The sequence below is a fragment of the Mastigoproctus giganteus genome, chromosome 10 (assembly GCF_048544385.1).
Source record: "Mastigoproctus giganteus isolate SK-2022 chromosome 10, ASM4854438v1, whole genome shotgun sequence".
NCBI lineage: Eukaryota > Metazoa > Arthropoda > Arachnida > Uropygi > Thelyphonidae > Mastigoproctus > Mastigoproctus giganteus.
Window position 1 is genome coordinate 111,074,992 of NC_143584.1, and position 20,819 is coordinate 111,095,810.

Here is a 20,819-nt window from a genome sequence, read left to right on the forward strand (position 1 = left end):
TGAGTGAGTCGGAGCGATAGCGTAAAAGAAAATGCTCAACATTTCTCCGTTCCATCTATCTTGTTCGCCAGGCAAGTTATGGAACGCGCCTTATTCGTGGTTACCCACTAGAAACAGATTGGCTGAATATTGCATCAACTTTCAATTGTAGAAAGTTTTTTGCTTCTTTATTCCTATTAAATTTGTGATCAAATGTTCTCCAAAAAGCAGCTTCACCAAATTTAGCTTTTATGTAATTTTTAAAATACAATAGATTTAATTGGGGGAAAAAATTGCAAGTAAATAAATAAAAAATTTCTTTCGTGAAAATTTTGAAACTTGCCTCATTTAGACTCTTCATTCAGTGCTTGCGGGAGTGACGCATAGTATTGTGCCTTTGTTATCTTTAATATTTTTATTTAAAATTTTCGGTGATATAAATTCCTACTAAGTAATATTTATTACTCTGAATATGTCTAAGATGAAATCAAATGTGTGGAATTATTTTGCTCGAAAAAGCAAAGATGAAGCACAATGTTCGAAATGTCTGAAGATAATGAAGTCATCTGGAAGATCTACACCATCTTTGATGTTGCATTTAAAGAAAATGCATCAGATTGACATTAAACAAGATAACAGTGAACCTCCCGTAAAAATGGTAAGAACATTAGAAAACCTTATCGTTTAAAAATCTATGGAAGAAGAGATTTCAAAATTAGCTGCTTTAGATGGATTTTCTTTTAATTCAATTGCCAAGACTGAGTTTATACAATCAAGCCTTCACCTTCAGAGAAATAAATATGATAAATTACCACCAGCCTCAGTGAATGGAATTAAAAATATGGTTCTGAATTATTATAAAACTAAGAAAGAAGAACTCATTCAGCATTTCAAAAATTCATTGATTTTGGGTGCCCGGTATTCATTTACTCTAGACAAATATACGTCTATACAAAATAAAAGGTATATGAATATAAATGTGCATTCAAAAGACAATCATTGGTCGTTAGGTCTTATTGAGATTAATGGTTCACTTGATAGCAGAAGAACTGAGCAAATTGTGAATGGACACTTGAAGGAATTTTGTTTGAACTTGGATGAGGATATTGTTGCCTGCACCACCGATGGAGCAGCAATGATGATTAAGTTTGCCAAGAAAATTACGCCTAATCATCAACGATGTATAGCCCATTGTATACATCTGTCAGTTATAGATGTACTTTATGAAAAAGCAATCAATTATGGTGCCACAGTCTCTGAGTCTCTCAAAGATAATGAAGAAAATGAAAATAATGAAGAAAGTAGTGATTATGAAGAAGTTGAAGAAAGACAGCAAGGCATGCTTCATCAAACCGACTTTACCGACGAGCTCATTTATTTCTTCAATCCAATGGCCAATATTGCACAAACTATTAACAAAGTCAGAAAAATTTGCAAGCTTTTTCGAAAATCGCCTACAAAAATGACATATTACAAAATTTTGTTAAAGCAAAATTTAATTGGAAAGAATATAAACTTATATTAGATTGCAAGACTAGATGGGATAGCACATTCTATATGATTGAGAGATTACTGAAATTGAAAAATTGCATTCCAAATGCTCTATGCAGTACTGTCAACTGAAGCTGTGTCTGACGATGACTGGAAAACACTTGAATTGCTACGTGAAACTTTGCGACCAGTTCAAATGATTCTGAAGGCTATAACCTCAGAAGATACAGACTTATTTAAAGCAGAGTTTTCAACAGAATTTCTGATTGCTAAGCTTGATACAGCAGAAAACCCATTTGCTTTAAAGTTTCACCAAAGCCTTTTGCAGCGTTATAATGCAAGACTAAATTGCCAAACTGTGTCTTTGCTGAGCTATCTAAACAACCCCAAAAAGTTTAGGAAAGAAGATTCAGGTTCAAGAACTTTTGATTTTCCAAGTAAGCAAGTTTTGAAAAAGCATGCTGAAGAGATTTAACAGAGATTATTTGCAAAACATTCCGAAGGAGTCTTAGCGCTGAATGAAGAAACTGAAAATAAACGAACTGTTCTTTTAGAAGAAACAAAGACTCGTCTAGTTCCGATGTTGGAGATACACTCATGTGATAGTGTAATAAAGAAATTAACTGAAGAGCCTTCAAAATATTCGAGTGAATTGGAAATCAGCAAAGAATTTAAAATTTTGGAGGCAACTAGCAGTAGAAGTGAAAAGCTGGAGAAAGTTTATAGAGCACTGCTGACCATTAAACCAACAAGCGTCCAATCTGAGAGAGTGTTTTCGATCACTGGTCTCTTTAACACAAAAATAAGGTCAAGTCTATCAGGAAAAATGCTTAATATACTGTATTTTTTAAAGGATCATTTTCAGAAAAAAGCTGAGCAAAAAATAGTAAAGTAATTTCCCCAAGCTATTTTTTTTCAGATTATTTTTATTTATTTATTATTATAGGGCTTATTATTTTTTGTTTACTATACAAGAAGAATTTTTTTACTATAAGAGTTGATAGATTTTGTTTAAAAGATTTGATTACGATTTGTACAATCTACCTAAGATTAAATAAATACCTGTGTTATAAGCTTTTATTTATTTTCCCTAAGTCTGAGAAAATCGGTTTTAAAACCGGTTTTAAGAGTAAACTTCGGTTAAACTCGGTTTTGAAATTTCTCGGTTTTATGCAAGCCCTAGTCACCACCATACATCGTGTTCTGCCACTGGTAAGCGGTTACTTGCATTATTGGGAGACAGCTTCGGCTTACGAAAAGCTTCGGTCTTTGTGCAACTGGCGAATAGACATACCTACATGACAACCTACTCTCACATCTCTTCCCTTCGCAGTTAGCTCAGTGATTATAATTACCGTTCTCTTGAGTTGTTGTAGGGTTTTAGGAGGATCAACCACTAAGGACATCTTACGCTGTATGTATTATATCTGTAAATTGCGCGTGTTCTGTTGTCGCTGATAACAATTACTTGTCCCGAAGAGTTCTCTTTAATAAAGAGGCCATATGAGACGTACATAAGTTTTCCTTAAATTACAAAGGTCAACTCGCGACGAAAAGAATAAAAAGTTATATTAGAGTTACCCGAGAACAAGCACAACTTTATCCACCAATATGTATTTATGTCCATAAATTTCGCGTGTTCTATGGTCGATTTGTCTGTTTGCTGGACAGTCATGCTACCCTCGCCTGAGAACAACTAACTCGGACACGCTATGAAAAGGGCCCATAAAAATTTCTCTCGTCATCGAAGAGATTCGAACTCGGATCTTTTCCATTCAGTGTGAGCGATTACCGTCCTCTCACACTGCATGGAAACGACTTGGGTTCAAATTCCATCAATGACGAGAGGAATTCTTATTACACCCCATATCGTGGCCGAGTTAGTCAGTCTTCAGTAAGAGCAGCATTTTTTTGCTTCCAGCAAACAGATCAAGAAGACAGGAAGATTTAGATATATAATATACTATGGATGTATGAGCTATTATTTGACATGGAGTTCAAACAAATTTAGACCATATACCATGTTAACAAAGTGTTATCTATGTCTAGCTTATGGACATACAACTCAACATTGTACGAATAACCATCGCGTGGCCATTTCTTTTGCAGTGGACACGTGTATACGCAGTGTCCGCACAAGGAGGATCCACCCTCATGCGTTAATTGTAAGCAGCGGAAACGGAATTTCCATCGTTCCGTGAGGGACCTAGAGAACATTGAATATCAACGCGCACTTGAATTAGCACGATTAAGGGATAATAATGGATAATTCCCATAAGTTTAGTAGGAATAATGTTCAAAGAAATATAGTGCAACCTACAGTTAAGTTGAAAATAATGCAAAACGCGCGTGCTATTTTAAATTAAATACGAGTATCTTCTGAGGAATACAGCATTGACATTAGTAGTATTAGTAATGGCCATATGGTACAAGGAAGCCTAAGGCTTATGCTGCACCAGCCAAAAACAAAAAAAATTTCGAGTCACTCTGAGAGAGAGAGAGAGAGAGAGAGAGAGAGAGAGAGAGAGAGAGAGAGAGAGAGAGAGAGAGAGAGAGAGAATGAGGATATCCAGCCCAGGACCCCGGGTGTGCCAAGCCCATACTCACCAGATGTGAGCAATAACCCCTGTTATTGCTTTTATAACCCCTGGGGTTATAAAAGCAATAACAAGAACCTTATTGCGTGTGAACAATAAAGTAAAAAGAATATTACATTTCCTTTATATGGTAGGGAAGTGGTTTTCAACCTTTTTTTTTTAAAAACGCCACCCCTAAATAATTTATTTTATTTTGCGGCACCCCTAATCAATTTTCTGCCTGTTAGATCCAATTCTCTCCCTCTGTGTGTGTACACACACTATGCTTCCACTTTATTAGGTACATCCCTGCTGTGCACACAAATGGTCATGTGACGTTGCAAGTCACATGACCACACTTGTGGATATAAATGCAGCAGAACAACCTTTCTAGTATCAGTTAAGCGTACAAACCGTAACAAGAATGGGGAAAAGGAGTGATCTAACGGACTTCGAACGTGGCATAGTAGCAGGTGCAAGACGTGCTGGACAAAGCATCTCCGAAACAGCAGTTCTCCTGAACTTTTCACGCACCACAGTTTCAAGGGTGTATCGAGAATGGTGCAACGAACAGAAAACATCCTCTCAATGGCACTCCTGTGGAAGAAAATCGCTTGTTGATGAGAGAGGTCAGAGGAGGATGACTAGAATTCTGCAAGCAAACAGACGGGCCACAAGGTCGCACATCACGTCAGCATACAACCTTGGTGCTTAGAACAAAATATCGTAACGGACCACTAGTCGCAGTTTGTGGCGAATGGGCTACTACAGCCGACGGCCATATCGCGTACCTTTGTTATCAATGAAGAACAAGAGAGCACGCCTCCTGTGGGCACAGCAACACTAGCACTGGACTATCGAGGATTGGAAAACAGTTGTTTGGTCTGACGAGTCGAAGTTCCTGGTGCATCATGTTGATGGAAGGCTCAGAATTTGGCGAAAAAACATGAATCCATGGACCCGTCATGTCTGACGACGACTTCACAAGGTGGTGGGGGAAGTGTTACGGGTTGGGGAATGTTTTTTTTTTTTTTCTTGGCACACCTGGGTCCATTGATACCCATAGATTCACGTCTGAATGCCACATCGTACCTAAACACCGTTGCTGACCAAGTGCATCCGTTCACGTTGACAGTTTATCATCAGTCAGATGGTTACTTCCAGCAGGATAATGCGCCGGTGCACAAAGCCCGAATCACTATGGAACGGTTCCAGGAACATTACAATGACTTTTCTTTGCTTCAGTGGCCCGCTCAGTCCGCGGATCTCAATCCTTTTGAACATCTTTGGGATGAGCTGGAAAGGGCTGTTCGCTGCAGGCGTCGAATCTCAAGGAACTGCGTGACACACTCATGTCTGCATGGTACTCCATTCCTGCACAACGTTTTCAGCATCCTGTTAAATTCATGCGTAGACAAATTCTGGCTGTTTTGAAGGCTAAAGCAGGCTCAACACGCTACTAGTTAGGTGTACCTAATAAAATGCAGCACAGTGTATATATATATATATATAAAATAGTTTAATAATTGGACTTAGTTAAATAGGCAAATGGCAATCAGAAACAGATAGCTCTGTTAATTATTGGTGGAATTTTTTTTTTTTTTTTTTTTGATTTGGTAGTTGTTGGCGCATTGGCTTCTGTGGCCATATTGCACCTCCCAAGGTTTTTGCAGTACTTTGATCCAAGCCCGAGGCGGGAATCGAACCCGCGACCTTTGGGTTGCCGGGTAGGTACTTTACCCACTCGGCTAGCCCGGTCGGCTTGGTAGGATATATTGAAAGGGGTTAGCCCTAGAAAAAGTCCCTTTCAATGTATCTATATATCAATAATTAGCTACATAATCATTATTGTATAATATATTTATATATTATCACTAATTATATGTTTATTTCCAGGGTATGGCATTGTAGACCTACACAGGCTATCTTAGTCTTTATAAATTATATTGGCATTAAGGTCCACTGTATACTTATGTTTAGATACATATTCAGCACCTATATAATACTTTTACTATAATAACTAATATATATATAAGATAATTAATATAATAAGCCTTAACGTGGGAAAGGTATTTTGCAAGGGACTTTGTCGAGGGATAAACCCCTACAAAATATCTAACCCACGTTAGGCTGAGCTATCGGTTTCTGTTATCATCTGCCTGTATACCGTGACCAAAAAGTCCATAATAATGGATAATTGCTTTAAGTTAAAATTAAGTACTAAGCAAGCCAATAAATAACTATTAAGCTGGACGACCATTAAGGGAGTATGTCCAAACCGTAATTTGGTTGAATCCAGGCTGGATGATATTTAGCCCGACCGATTGCTGCAACAATATAAGCACAACTGAGAACTGATTAATATTTGCATCGACATTTAGCCTTTATTCAGCAAATATTCAGCAAATATTAATCAGTTCTCAGTTGTGCTTATATTGTTGCAGCAATCGGTCGGGCTAAATATCATCCAGCCTGGATTCAACCAAATTACGGTTTAGACATACTCCCTTAACGGTCGGCCAGCTTAATAGTTATTTATTGGCTTGCTTAGTACTTCATTTTAACTTAAAGCAATTATCCATTATTATGGACTTTTTGGTCACGGTATACAGGCAGATGATAACAGAAACCGATAGCTCAGCCTAACATGAGTTGGATATTTTGTAGGAGTTTAGCCCTCGATAAAGTCCCTTGCAAAATACCTTTCCCACGTAAGGCTTATTATATTAATTATCTTATTATTATATATGTTGTTTCATGTATACCAGGGGTACAGTTGGCTTGAGGCTGCATCGATTTTCAAACCATGGAGGGCACTTACACTATAACTTATCTAATTGCGGCATATCTAACGTCCGATGTAATGTTCTATCGCTCGATGGCATTAATCGGTGCGTTCTATATTTAACACTTAATATTTAACACCTAATATTTAAGTTTTAATTTTATGATTTAAACTCTGTAATATTTATATATATATATATATTTAAATATAGGCTTAAAAGTTAGAATGTAATAACATAAAATAAGAAAATGGATAAATATTAAAGCTATCATTAGTGGCAGCAAAATGCACATCCTTCATATGATGCCGAGATATAACCGATAATTCATATAAAAATAAAACATAAGTACTGAAGCCTATAACAGCTACAACGTGATGTGTAATAGAGCCACAGAAAAGGTTCGACAGCCAAAGGCAGTTTATGAGAAATCACTAGCAAACAGAGCAAAGGGGGGGGGGGAGATAAAGAATTCTTCACATATATAAATGCCAAGAAGAGCAGGACAAACCAGATCGGACCTTTACTTAAGGGAAAGGGGATAGTAATAAATACACCAGCTGCCGTTGCAGATGAACTCAACAGTTATTTTGCATCGATATTTACAAATGAAAAGCCTTTTGTGGCAATGGGAAATTGTGGGAGCGAGGTTAAAAAATATGTAATTAATGATATTGAAATTTCGCAAGATTATTTAATGAAAAAACTTTCGAGCCTATAGACCAGTAAGGCTCCTGGAGTTGATGGAATATACCCTGTAATCTTAAGAGAGGCGGCAAGCGAGTGCATTGAAACATTGAGGCTAATTATGCGAGCATCACTAGACTCTGGGGAGATTCCCTTGGATTGTAAAAGTGCAAATGTATCTCCCATACATAAGGGTGGCTCTAAAAGTGAAGTTGGAAATTATCGACCTGTCAGTCTGACTTCAGTAGTAGGGAAAATCATGGAGGCAATGATCAAGGGTGGAATTGAGGATCATTTGGATCGAATTGAAATTCTCAAGGATACTCAGCATGGTTTTGTAAAGGAAAAATCATGTTTAACAAATCTGGTTCGCTATTTCGAAAGGGTCACTCACGAGCTGGATTTAGGGAATAATTTCGACATTGTTTATTTAGATTTCAGCAAAGCTTTTCACTCAGTTTCACATGAGCGGCTGCTTTATAAGCTGGAACAGGTTGGAATCACTGGGAAAATCCTTAGATGGATAGAAGGATGGCTTCAGGGCAGGAGGCAGAGGGTTGTGATAAATGGCTGTTCCTCAGATTGGGTTGATGTAAGAAGTGGGGTTCCCCAAGGATCAGTATTAGGACCACTGTTGTTTTTAATTTTCATAAACGACATTGATGAAGGGATAAAGGGCGTGATGTCTAAATTTTCAGATGATGTTAAAATTGGTAGAGTAGTTAATGATCACTGTCAAGCTGAGCTTCTTCAGAGAGACCTAGAGAGACTTCAGAAATGGTCAGAAAAATGGCAGCTGTGCTTTAATCCAACAAAGTGTAAGGTATTACACCTGGGAAACAGTAATCTAAAAATAACTTATTCACTTGGTGGAGTTCAACTAAACCCAGTACTGGAGGAAAGGGACTTGGGTGTTACGATACGGTCAGACATGAAATTCTCTGAGCATTGTAAACAGGTTGCAAGGAAGGCCCATGGTGTCCCATCGATGATCTATTGAACTTTTGCAAGTAGAGATAGGGACGTGATAATCCCATTATATAAGGCTTTTGTTAGACCACACTTGGAATACTGTGTTCAAGTATGGAGACCGCACCTAAAGAAAGACATCGAGCTTCTTGAAAGGACGCAAAGGCGGGTAACTCGCCTGGTAAGATCGGCAAAAGGGCGTCCTTATGAAGAAAGACTTCGAATATGTGGGTTGCAGAGTTTGGAAACTAGACACCTTAGAGGAGATTTGATTTAGTTGTTTAAGGCTCTGAGAGGCATCAGTAAAATAAATGAGGACAAAATTTTCAAGATTATAAATGATGCTAGAACTAAGGGGACATAAATTCATGTTACGGGGGGGAAATGTTTAGATTGGACTGCAGGAAGTTTTATTTTAGCTAGCGAGTTATAAATTACTGGAATAAGTTGCCTTCATGGGTGGTAGAGGCCGACAGTTTGGGGAAATTCAAAGGTCATCTTGGATAGTACTTTCGGGTAAGGGAAGCGCATAGGATGATAGGTTTAATTTCCTTTTTTTTATTAATTATTATTATTTAGTTAATTATTGTTAATTATTTAGTTAATTATTGTTATTCCTTCCTTCCTTTAGCAGGAGTTCCACTTCCCTAACAGAAACTTTTAAGCCCGAGTTTTCTACACCAAAATCCTCCATCGTCTTGAACTCTTCCCGGTCTTCTTTTAAAAGTCCTTCATAGTACTCCGTCCAGTCTTTCAAAAGTATTAATTGCAAACCAGCATTGTGTTTATTCTGTTTTCTCAAGTCTTTAAGGACCTTCCACGATTCCGCTAATTGCTTGAAGCCCAATTTGCTATTAATAGTTGCGCATTTCCTTTCCCATTCTTCGCTTCTACTACCAACCGATTGGCTATTTTCTCTTTTTCAACATAAATGTTCCTATATGCATCATTCCTATCACCCAGCCATTTCCGATATGCAAGTTGCGTTTCCTCTACAGCAGCTCTTACTTTCTCTGTAATCCAGGTCTTTTTTGGTCCTTGGCTCTTCTTTTTTGCCTAGGATTTCATGAGCTATTTTTTAACAGCATTTTTTAAATAATTATTCGTAGATTTCCTCAGTATTACCTTTTATCTTTATGTTAATTGCAGCATCCAATCTTTGGGTGAAGTTGTTTCTAATGCTGTCGTCCTGGAGTAGGTCAATGTTAAATTGATCCACTTGTAGCATTTCTCCTTCCCTGCATTGTTGGTTGTCCACACATATTTTCTTAATCCAGTTCCACCTCAGTGTTGTTTTAACAAGAAAATGGTCAGATCCACATTCAGCTCCTCTATAAACTCTGACATCTTTCAATACATATGTCCCTGAATGTTTTGAAATAATGTAATCTATAACTGATCTAATTTGTCTTGTCTCCTGTGACCAAGTATATTTATGGATTGTGTTGGAAAAATGTGTTGTTTATTCTCAAGTCGAACGGTTCACAAAGATTGCATAGTCTATCTCCATTGTCATTCCTCTCTTTCTCTCCAAATCTTCCAATAACTTTGCTATTTGGTTCAGTTCCTACTCTTGCATTGAAATCTCCCATTAGAAATATCTCTTTGTTCTTAGTAATTTTTTCTATTAGCTCTCTCAGATCCTCCCAAAATTCATCCTTCAAGGTAACGGCGGTGTCATTAGTCAGGGCATATATTCCCAAAATACATATTTCTCTCCCGTATATTTTCAGTTCCAATGAGATCATTCTTTAATTAATAAATTGCCAGTTTTTGATGTTGTGTCTCAATTTCTTTTTAACAGCAATAGAAACTCCTGCTCGTGCTCTTTCACTCTTATCAACTCCACTCCAAAAATGGTAGTATTCTCCCATTATTTCCTCTCCACATCCCTTTTTCTTTGTCTCGGATAACACGACGATGTCTAACTTGAATTTGTGCAGTTCATCCGAAAGAAAGTTTCTTTTAGTTGAAAGGCCTTGAATATTCCAGCATCCCAAAATCATAGTCCTTTTCCGTTTGCCGAATCGTTTCCGAAAGTGCAGTCCATTTTCATTTTCACTTGTAGGTCTTTTAGCATTCGTGTATTTTTTACACTGAACGAGGAGCTAGCCCGTTGCAGCAACCCCCAACCTGGAGGGCCGGGGTATCTCTCTTAGTCTGGCCCCTACCCTTTGACCTGTCCGGCTTGGGAGGCCCTACCAGTAGCTAAGCTACCGCCGACTTAGCTCTCCGGGTCATCGGGACACGCAAGCCCCCCACCGCGACAAGGTGGAGTTATATATATATATATAAAATATTAAAAAATGTTATATGATAGTTATCACAATAATATAATTATAAAAATTACAATACATAATACAAATTATATATATACAGTATATAATAATTTTATTCTTTAATAAAATAGAGGTACTAAATAAACATCAATTATAGATCACCACAAAATTAAAAAAATACTGTACAGCTTTTTATAATGAAATAAACATATAAATTTTAAAAAATAATAAGTTTATGTAACTTAAACCAAAATTACGTGGCACCTCTGGAATGTTGTTGCGGCACCCCGGTTGTAAACCACTGTGCTAGGGTAATTCAGTCTGAGATTGAGGATCCAAAAGCTGGAATAGTTATCCTAAATAAGAATATTGGAGTAGTGACAGCTAATGGTTTTTGTTCTAATAATGCAGTTTGTGTTTGGATTAAATATTTCTCCTTATCCTTCTGTTTTATATTGTTATACTCTTCACCTCATGATAAATTTGATTGTCCATGAACTACTTAGAGCATGTCATGATATATCTTGGCCCGAATAAACTTATAATACCAACTGATGTTAACGCTAAGTCAAGCTATATGCATAGCTCTTCAACGGACTCTCGAGGAATACTAGAAGAACTGACTGATAGTCATAATGTTTATTGTGAATAGACCTAATCCATTTACAACATTCTGTAGCAGTACTGGGCAATCCAACATCTATGTAACCCTTAGTTGTAGCTTTCGGAATTATGTTACTGACTGGTTGGTTCCAGCTGATTGGGCATTGATTAATCTCCAGGTTATAACTTATAATAATTGTGTTGCCATTCTTGGTAATTATGATGAAAACAGGAGGCTAGAGTTCATCAGATTTTCTATTAAAAACATCAATTCAAGCGAATTACTTAACCTGTAATTGGGATGCAGTTGAGTTAATCCCTACTGCAGAGTTAATCTATCAGATCTCCAGCGTTTTACCGAAGGCGTCATACAAGTCAGCAAGAAAGAAGCTTATGATACCGAAAACCTGCTCTTGGGGGAATAATGAACTTGCAGTTATGAGGAAGAATGTGCAGTCCGCTAGACGAAATATCAACGGCATAGACATTGGCCAACTAATGAATACTTGTCAGCTAAAAATACGTATACTAATGCAACTAGGAAACGGTTAACGTGGATGAAGTTTGTATCTGCAAGTAATGCGGACCCATGGAGTCTGCTTTACAAAATTTCTCGTGACAAATTGCATCCTGCAGAGTCGTTTGGAGCAGTTTTAAGTAGTCAGTCACACTGACTCTACAGGACAGACTGGTTCTATGAAAGTTATGGTTAACAAACTGTTTCATTTAGTGTGTGATCTGAAGGAAACAGTTAACAAACCGTTTCCTTCAGACGACACACTAAATGAATCGGATTACCATCGGGACATCAGAGCATCTACCAGGATACTATCTTGAATTAATCTGTGATTTATTTATTTTTTGTTACACAGAGCATTAAAATTATGATAAATGAATTAGCTTTCGGCTGGGTGGCAGCCTTCATCAGATTAAAATACTTTGAATGGCAGTTAGAATAGAGATGCACTGCCAGGATGGTACGTGAGACACGTGGTTAATTGTTTGTTGATGTTTGTGGCTGTGACGTATGGTGGTGACGTGGCCAGCGTTTGTCTATGGACAGAATTACTGTTTCTGTGATGGGGTTAAGTTGACAACCACTGTTCCTGTTCAACGAGGTATCCGAGCATTTTATACTTAACGATTCCAACCAGGTGCGCCTTAGGTAATGGTGGGACTTGTCTACAACCACGACATCGCGGTGTGGGTCAATGTCGTGGTGGGTTGTCCAGACATGCTCGGCAATAGCTGAGTGTTCTACATCCGCCAAACAGATCGCCCTTTTATGTTCTGAGAGGCGTTTCTCGAGACGACGACCAGTCTCTCCAAAGTAGCAGCTCGTGCAGTCACGGCAAGAGATGCGATAGACCACACCACTCTGTAGAAGGGTGGGGACAGGTGTTTTTATGTTGGAAAGGAGAGAACGCAGTTTCTTGCCTGGGAGTTGGATGCACTTTACCCCATGCGATCTTAGGATTCTACCGATCTGCTGTGACAGGTTGGGGTAGTATGGGATGAATGCCCTCGTGGAAGACTCGTCACTGTTGGCGTTGCTGTTGGTCGTCACGTTGTCGCGTGCTTGTAGATCACATCTGTTAAGAACATCGATGGGGTAGCCACACCTCGTAAGGTCTACTTTGACTCTGGTGATCTCTTTGCGCCTTTCATCTGCAGAGCTGGAGTGTGTCCAGGCGCGAGTTAGCAAGGTTCGGGCGGTTGAGAGGAGGTGGCCCCGTGTGTGTGCTGACTGGAAGTTGGTAAATTGGCCAGCACACATAGGCTTACGATAAACCGTCGTCTTCAAGCATGTGTCTTCGCGCCGGACAAGTGTATCTAGGTATGGTATAGAGTTGTTCGACTCCAGCTCAACCGTGAATTTTATGAAGGGCGACAGTGAGTTGAGGTGGGTTAGGAGTCGCTGACTTGAGTCTCTAGGGATCACTACGAACACATCGTCTACGTAGCGACACCAAAAGGCGATGTGATCCGGTGCGTGTGTAAATGCACGTCCCTCTAACTCCTCCATCACGTTGTTTGCTGTGACCGAGCTGACAGGGGAACCCATGGCTGTGCCATGTATCTGCTGGTAGATTGAACCATTAAACATGATTGCACCCCCTGTTAAGCACAGTCTGAGGGCGGCGGAAATGTCATCAGGCGTCAGCTTAGTTCTGTCGCTGAGGGTTCCATCATTGTCCAAGAGTTGTTTTGCGCAAGAGATGGCAAGTTCCACAGCGATGGAGGTAAAGAGTGATACGACATCGAACGATGCCATGACTTGATCTTGCGAGATGGATATAGTGCGGATCCTTTCTATGAACTCAACACTGTTGGAGACTGTGTAGGTGGTCTTGCCAACTAGAGGAGAAAGAAGTCTCGAGACAAATTTAGACAGCTCGTAAGTCGGTGATCCACAGCAGGATACAATAGGTCTTAGTGGCGTGCCTTCTTTGTGCACTTTCGGCAGGCCGTAAAACCGTGGGATCTGACACCCGGAGGCACGGAGGTGATTACGGGTTGACTGTGTGATTTTCCCTTGCTTCAGCCAAGTGTTGGTGAGGATATTCACCTCTGACTCCCATCGTTCCAAAGCCTTGTTGGGGTCGATGGTTAGGGGTTTGTAGACGGTAGTGTCTCGTAAGAGCAGTAAGGCTTTCGCCATGTAATCAGTGTGGTTCATTACAACTGTACGACGGCCTTTGTCCGCCGGTAGAATGACGATGGACGAATCCCGTTTCAGTGCCTTGAGGGTAGAAATCTGTGTACGGCTGAGGTTTGAAGAGACGGGGCGAGCATGGTGTAGAACTGCTGCAGTCTTTAAGCGGATTGCGTTGGCTACATCTTCTGGGAGGCGTGATAAGCTTGCTTCCACACCCAAGGCGATGTCGGTGATTGGTGGGTGCTTTGGAAGAACGGCAAATGTCATGCCAAGGGTCAACAAGTTTGTTTGTTCTGCAGATAACTGCTTGTTGCTTAGGTTCAATGCGAAATCCGTTAGGCATTACGCTGGCGCCGAAATTGACGGGATTCTTTAATCAAAGTATTGAACTTACGTTTCTGTCGGGCACAATAACGATCTGATTCTCTGACGGCCTGGCAACATAAAGTATTGATTACCTTGGTGTAAATAGGATCGGGAATCAGAGCCTTAAGGTCGGCAAGTAGGGCTGCTTTGCTCGCTAAAGCACGTTGTATGTCACGATGGAGGCTTGTTTGTTAGTTAGTTTGTTATTTGGTTTTTAGGAGCATTAGCAACTAAGGCCATATTGCTCCGGGATATGCGGTGGTCATTCCTTGACCTTTCCGCATATTCCGTATTTGGTGGTGACGGGCTCGAACCCCGGTCTAATCAAGAAGCATGTGCTACGCACTGCTGCTCCTTCCCACCTGGCTACGGAGGCGCACACGATGGAGGCAGCCGATCCATATGCGTAGAGTTCTGAAGCCGAAGTTCCGACAGGCACGTCCCATACGCTCACTAGGAAACGGTTGTTTGTAGCGAAACCCTTTCGGTATAATCCAGTTAGCTTTGCATCTATGTGCAAACATCAGGTGTTGCCTGCTACGGGCTAAGCACGCCACTAAGACCTATTGTATCCTGCTGTGGATCACCGACTTACGAGCTGTCTAAATTTGTCTCGAGACTTCTTTCTCCTCTAGTTGGCAAGACCACCTACACCGTCTCCAACAGTGTTGAGTTCATAGAAAGGATCCGCACTATATCCATCTCGCAAGATCAAGTCATGGCATCGTTCGATGTCGTATCACTCTTTACCTCCATCCCTGTGGAACTTGCCATCTCTTGCGCAAAACAACTCTTGGACAATGATGGAACCCTCAGCGACAGAACTAAGCTGACGCCTGATGACATTTCTGCCGCCCTCAGACTGTGCTTAACAGGGGGTGCAATCATGTTTAATGGTTCAATCTACCAGCAGATACATGGCACAGCCATGGGTTCCCCTGTCAGCTCGGTCACAGCAAACAACGTGATGGAGGAGTTAGAGGGACGTGCATTTACACACGCACCGGATCACATCGCCTTTTGGTGTCGCTACGTAGACGATGTGTTCGTAGTGATCCCTAGAGACTCAAGTCAGCGACTCCTAACCCACCTCAACTCACTGTCGCCCTTCATAAAATTCACGGTTGAGCTGGAGTCGAACAACTCTATACCATACCTAGATACACTTGTCCGGCGCGAAGACACATGCTTGAAGACGACGGTTTATCGTAAGCCTATGTGTGCTGGCCAATTTACCAACTTCCAGTCAGCACACACACGGGGCCACCTCCTCTCAACCGCCCGAACCTTGCTAACTCGCGCCTGGACACACTCCAGCTCTGCAGATGAAAGGCGCAAAGAGATCACCAGAGTCAAAGTAGACCTTACGAGGTGTGGCTACCCCATCGATGTTCTTAACAGATGTGATCTACAAGCACGCGACAACGTGACGACCAACAGCAACGCCAACAGTGACGAGTCTTCCACGAGGGCATTCATCCCATACTACCCCAACCTGTCACAGCAGATCGGTAGAATCCTAAGATCGCATGGGGTAAAGTGCATCCAACTCCCAGGCAAGAAACTGCGTTCTCTCCTTTCCAACATAAAAACACCTGTCCCCACCCTTCTACAGAGTGGTGTGGTCTATCGCATCTCTTGCCGTGACTGCACGAGCTGCTACTTTGGAGAGACTGGTCGTCGTCTCGAGAAACGCCTCTCAGAACATAAAAGGGCGATCCGTTTGGCGGATGTAGAACACTCAGCTATTGCCGAGCATGTCTGGACAACCCACCACGACATCGACCCACACCGCGATGTCGTGGTTGTAGACAAGTCCCACCATTACCTAAGGCGCACCTGGTTGGAATCGTTAAGTATAAAATGTTCGGATACCTCGTTGAACAGGAACAGTGGTTGTCAACTTAACCCCATCACAGAAACAGTAATTCTGTCCATAGACAAACGCTGGCCACGTCACCACCATACGTCACAGCCACAAACATCAACAAACAATTAACCACGTGTCTCACGTACCATCCTGGCAGTGCATCTCTATTCTAACTGCCATTCAAAGTATTTTAATCTGATGAAGGCTGCCACCCAGCCGAAAGCTAATTCATTTATCATAATTTTAATGCTCTGTGTAACAAAAATAAATAAATTATGAATCCAGAGCACGCAGGCGTGTTTTATTATGTAATCTGTGATTTATTTACATTAAAATAAATAACCATTGTTCTTAAGAAAACAATAATAAATAAATGTCCAGGAACAGACACAAGAGAAAATATATTCATATTAAACTTTTTTTTAATTTTTCCATATAAATAAATTTTTCTGTTTATACTCCGAGACAACCACACGGTCAGAGGAGTTCACAAGGTAAAGAGAATACAAGAAACAGCAACGTATTCAGCTGTTTTTTAAAATTATACAAGTGTTTATTGGATGGAATGTTTTACAAAGAATGGAAGATTGCGCTGTTGAAACTGATTAAGAAACCTAATAAACCGGCCCAGGACCTTAAGTCATATCGCATCACTGCTTTGTTGTCTTAAATTGGAGAAAGTTTTGGAGCGTCTTATGGCGTTATATACTACAACTGTTCTAATGGGGAAAAAATATGATCTCCTTGAAACAGTACAGAGTACAGGTTCCTAGCTGGATGAGCTTGTAAGGACGCACGCCCTCGTGGATTTTGTTTCCCATATAAATTCAGTGACAAAATATGTATTGGCTATTTTTGTAGACTTTGAAAGGGCCTTTGACTCCCTATGGTGGGAGGAGGTTCTATACCACCTTAGAAAAGCAGACTGTCCTATACAATTATATCACCTATACAGAAGCTGTTTTTCGACAGGTTTATTATAATAAAATTACGTCACTATGTTTAGAAAATAAGTAATGAGGGGATGTGGAATATGGTCTTACATGAGTGGGTAGAACGAGAACTTGAAAACTATCGCTTTTGCAAATGATCTTACATTACTTATTAGAGAAGGATCGCGAACAGCACTGGAGTTAACCGCTAACCATGTTTTATTTTTATTATTATTGCTGTTATATTATTTCTCCCTGATTTGGAGGTTCCACCTCGTGACGGGTATTGCTACCAAGTACACGGAGTGATTGTTGTTATGTCTGGTGTTACTATTGATCGAGGAACTCTCTAACTATCCTACAGGTATTCAGAATTGCGACTTTCTGGAGTTCCTTGTAGGTGTTCGCTGGGAGACCTATTGCTGCTAGGCTGTTATGTAGGGTCTTTGGCACCAAAGCTATGGTTGACACGATGATCGGGATGGTCGTTACTTGTTGCATATGCCACATCTCTTTGATCTCTTGTCTTAGGTTCGTGTACTTCCTGATTTTTCCCCCCATGGATTTTCTGCGGGTTGCAAGCGTTGGGTACCGCTATGTGAGCCTTTTCCTTCTTGTCCACAAGGGTTATGACCGGTTTGTTGTGCGGGTCCCAGTACGGGTCCCAGTTTGTTGTGCGGGGTCCCAGTACAGCTTGTGGGTTGGGGTCTCTAGTACTGCCTGGGGTTCATACTTGTAGTACGGTACACTTTCTTCAATCAACTGGTAATTCCTTGCTAGCTTCTGATGTATTATCCTGGCTATCCGGTCGCGTCTATGAGTGCACCACCTGGCCTCAGAAACGATCCCACGGTGATGTGTTGGCTCGTTTCTGAAGCCAGGTGGCATAGTCAACATGTGTCATCGAACACTTCTGGCTCCTTGGCGATGTATTTTCTAGAGTTCCTGGTGATGATTACCTGGTCTTGGATGGCGAGCATGAATCCTTCAGTCTCGGGAAAGAGCGTCCCGCTCGTGAGTCATGGAAGCAATTTTATCTATGTGATCTTGATGGAGATCATTGTAGTGTCTGCCATGGGGTGTCTTCTCTGCCCATCTTTCTAGCTTCGTTTGTACCTCCTGGTTGGGGAGGGGGGAATCCTCGATTAGGTTGAGTGGGGTGTACCGCTTTTCTATCTTCCTTATGGCCTTGTGGAGTGCTGCTGTGTTTCCGGAAGTAATCCTTCAGGTTAACTATCGCTGTCTTCTGTTGCTCAATGAGGTCGATCAGCCCCCTTCCTCCTCCTTCCCGGGCAATTGTCAGTCTCTCCACGGCAAATTTCGGGTAGTGTTGGGGGCTCTTGGTCATCATTGTCCTTGTATTTCTCATGATATCCTCCAGCTCGGTGTTAGTCCAATCTATGACCCCGAAGGAGTATGTTAGTTGCTGACGAGGCTAGTGGGAGTCAGATGTGTTCAAAGCCGCTAAGTGGATTTTCTTAATTACTGATTTGAAATTATTGTTTTTCTAAAATTTTTGATTTAAATTTAGTAGTATAGCATTATTTTGGGATTTTCTGATTAAGCTGGTGTATTTATTCTTTACTCGGCCTTGTAATTGCATAAAAGTAGCGGTAAGGGTATCTAATCCACGTGTTACACGTTGCAGCTCCGCTGAACGAGAAGTTTTTTAGCCATATTTAGCCGCTTTATTGACCAATTGTTACATCAAATTATTTTCTATAAGTAGCTTATAGACCTAGTCAGGATCCTTAGTTTATTCTGAATTGAGACAGCGAGATTTTGAAGTTAATTAATACTTAAGTGTCGGCAGATTTACCGTTCATAACTTTTCGCCACTGTTAAACGACAACGTAATATCCCGAACTAGATAGCTTAAGCTTAGTATAGTACAGTATATAATATAATATTGTCAATTAAATTGTACTTTTAACTAAATACATAACGACTTAAATTACAAACGTAACATAATTAATTAATACATAACTTGATACGGAAGTTATATAAACGGAACTCGTAGATAATACTTGTTACTGAAAAATATATATAGCGTTATAACTGTGTTGGGATATACGTTTAGGGCTATAATTTTGTACTGAAATTGAAATTTTATTGAAATTAAATCGAAATCATGACTCAGACCAGAGCAAAAAAGCAAAAGGCTCAAGCTAATGGGAGTGTTGTGGCTCAGGGGAGAACTGAGAGGAGCAGTTGCCCTCTGAATCACAGCCTTTTAAAATGCACTGCTTGCATGAGGTTTGTGGAGCAATCGGGTACAGGACATGATATTGCCATGGGGGTATGTCTTTGTGTGTGCGAGCGATGCAACGAGTGTAACGAAATCAGGCGACAACTCAGCGTTGTTATGGGCCTATATGAGAGCTTGAAGGACAGGGTGGAGGCCCTCGAAGGATCTAAATTGAGGGCCCCATCAAGCTCTCAGGTGCCCACATCAACGCCAGAGCTTGCACTTGGTCATCATGCAACACAGCGGCAACCCCCAAGGCAGAATGCGCTGGTCCCACAGGAACTAGTAGTTGTTGGAAACAATAGTCACCAACAACTAGTAGTTGTTGTGGTTAAAGAAGATCCTGCAGTGGTTAAAGAAGTTAGATGATCCTGCAGTGGTTAAAGAAGCACTGCAGGATCATCTAGACAAGACTTCAGTTATATCTCGGACACAGCATGGTTTTGTTAAGGGAAAGTCTTGCCTGACCAATCTGATTGGATACTATGATGCAGTCACAAAAGAACTGGATAATGCAGTCACAAAAGAAAAGGACAGGGAATAACTTTGATATTATATACTTGGATCTCATAAAGGTTTTGATACTGTTGCACATGGAAGACTGCTGCACAAATTGGAGCAGTGTGGCATTGGAGGAAAATTGCTGCTATGGATAAAGGGGTGGTTGAGGGGGAGAAGACAGAGAGTGGTAATCAATGGACACTGATAATCGTGGACTAATGTTATTAGTGGAATCCCTCAGGATTCAGTGTTGGGTCCATTATTGTTTTCTGTATTTATAAATAATATTGATGATGGTATATCAAGCTTAATGTTCAAATTTGCAGACGATACAAAGTTGGCAGGATTGTTAAGGACACTACTGACGCTATTCTGCTGCAACAGGATCTGGAAAGGTTGAGCAGATGGGCTGAGAGGTGGCAAATTAAGTTTAACATTGACAAATGTAAAGTACTACATATGGGAAACAGCAACCCCAGAGCAACGTATCAACTCTGTGGTACTACACTGGCAGTGGTAGAGAATGAAAAGGACCTGGGGGTAATTGTGCAGGCAGATGTGAAGTTCTCTGAGCAGTGCAGAAGGGCTGCAAGAGTAGCTCATAGTTTCTTGTCAATGATATACAGGAATGTTTCTATCCCCTTGTATAAGGCAATGGTCAGGCCACACCTTGAGTACTGTATACAGGTCTGGAGGCCTCATTTCAAGAAGGATGATAGAGCTACTGGAACGAGTACAGAGAAGGGCAACAAGATTAGTGAATGGAACAAAGGGTTGCTCTTACGAAGAAATGCTTAAGTTTTGAAAATTACAGTGTCTGGAGACTAGGCACCGGCGAGGTAATCTGATAGAGGTGTATAAAGCCTTGAATGGTTT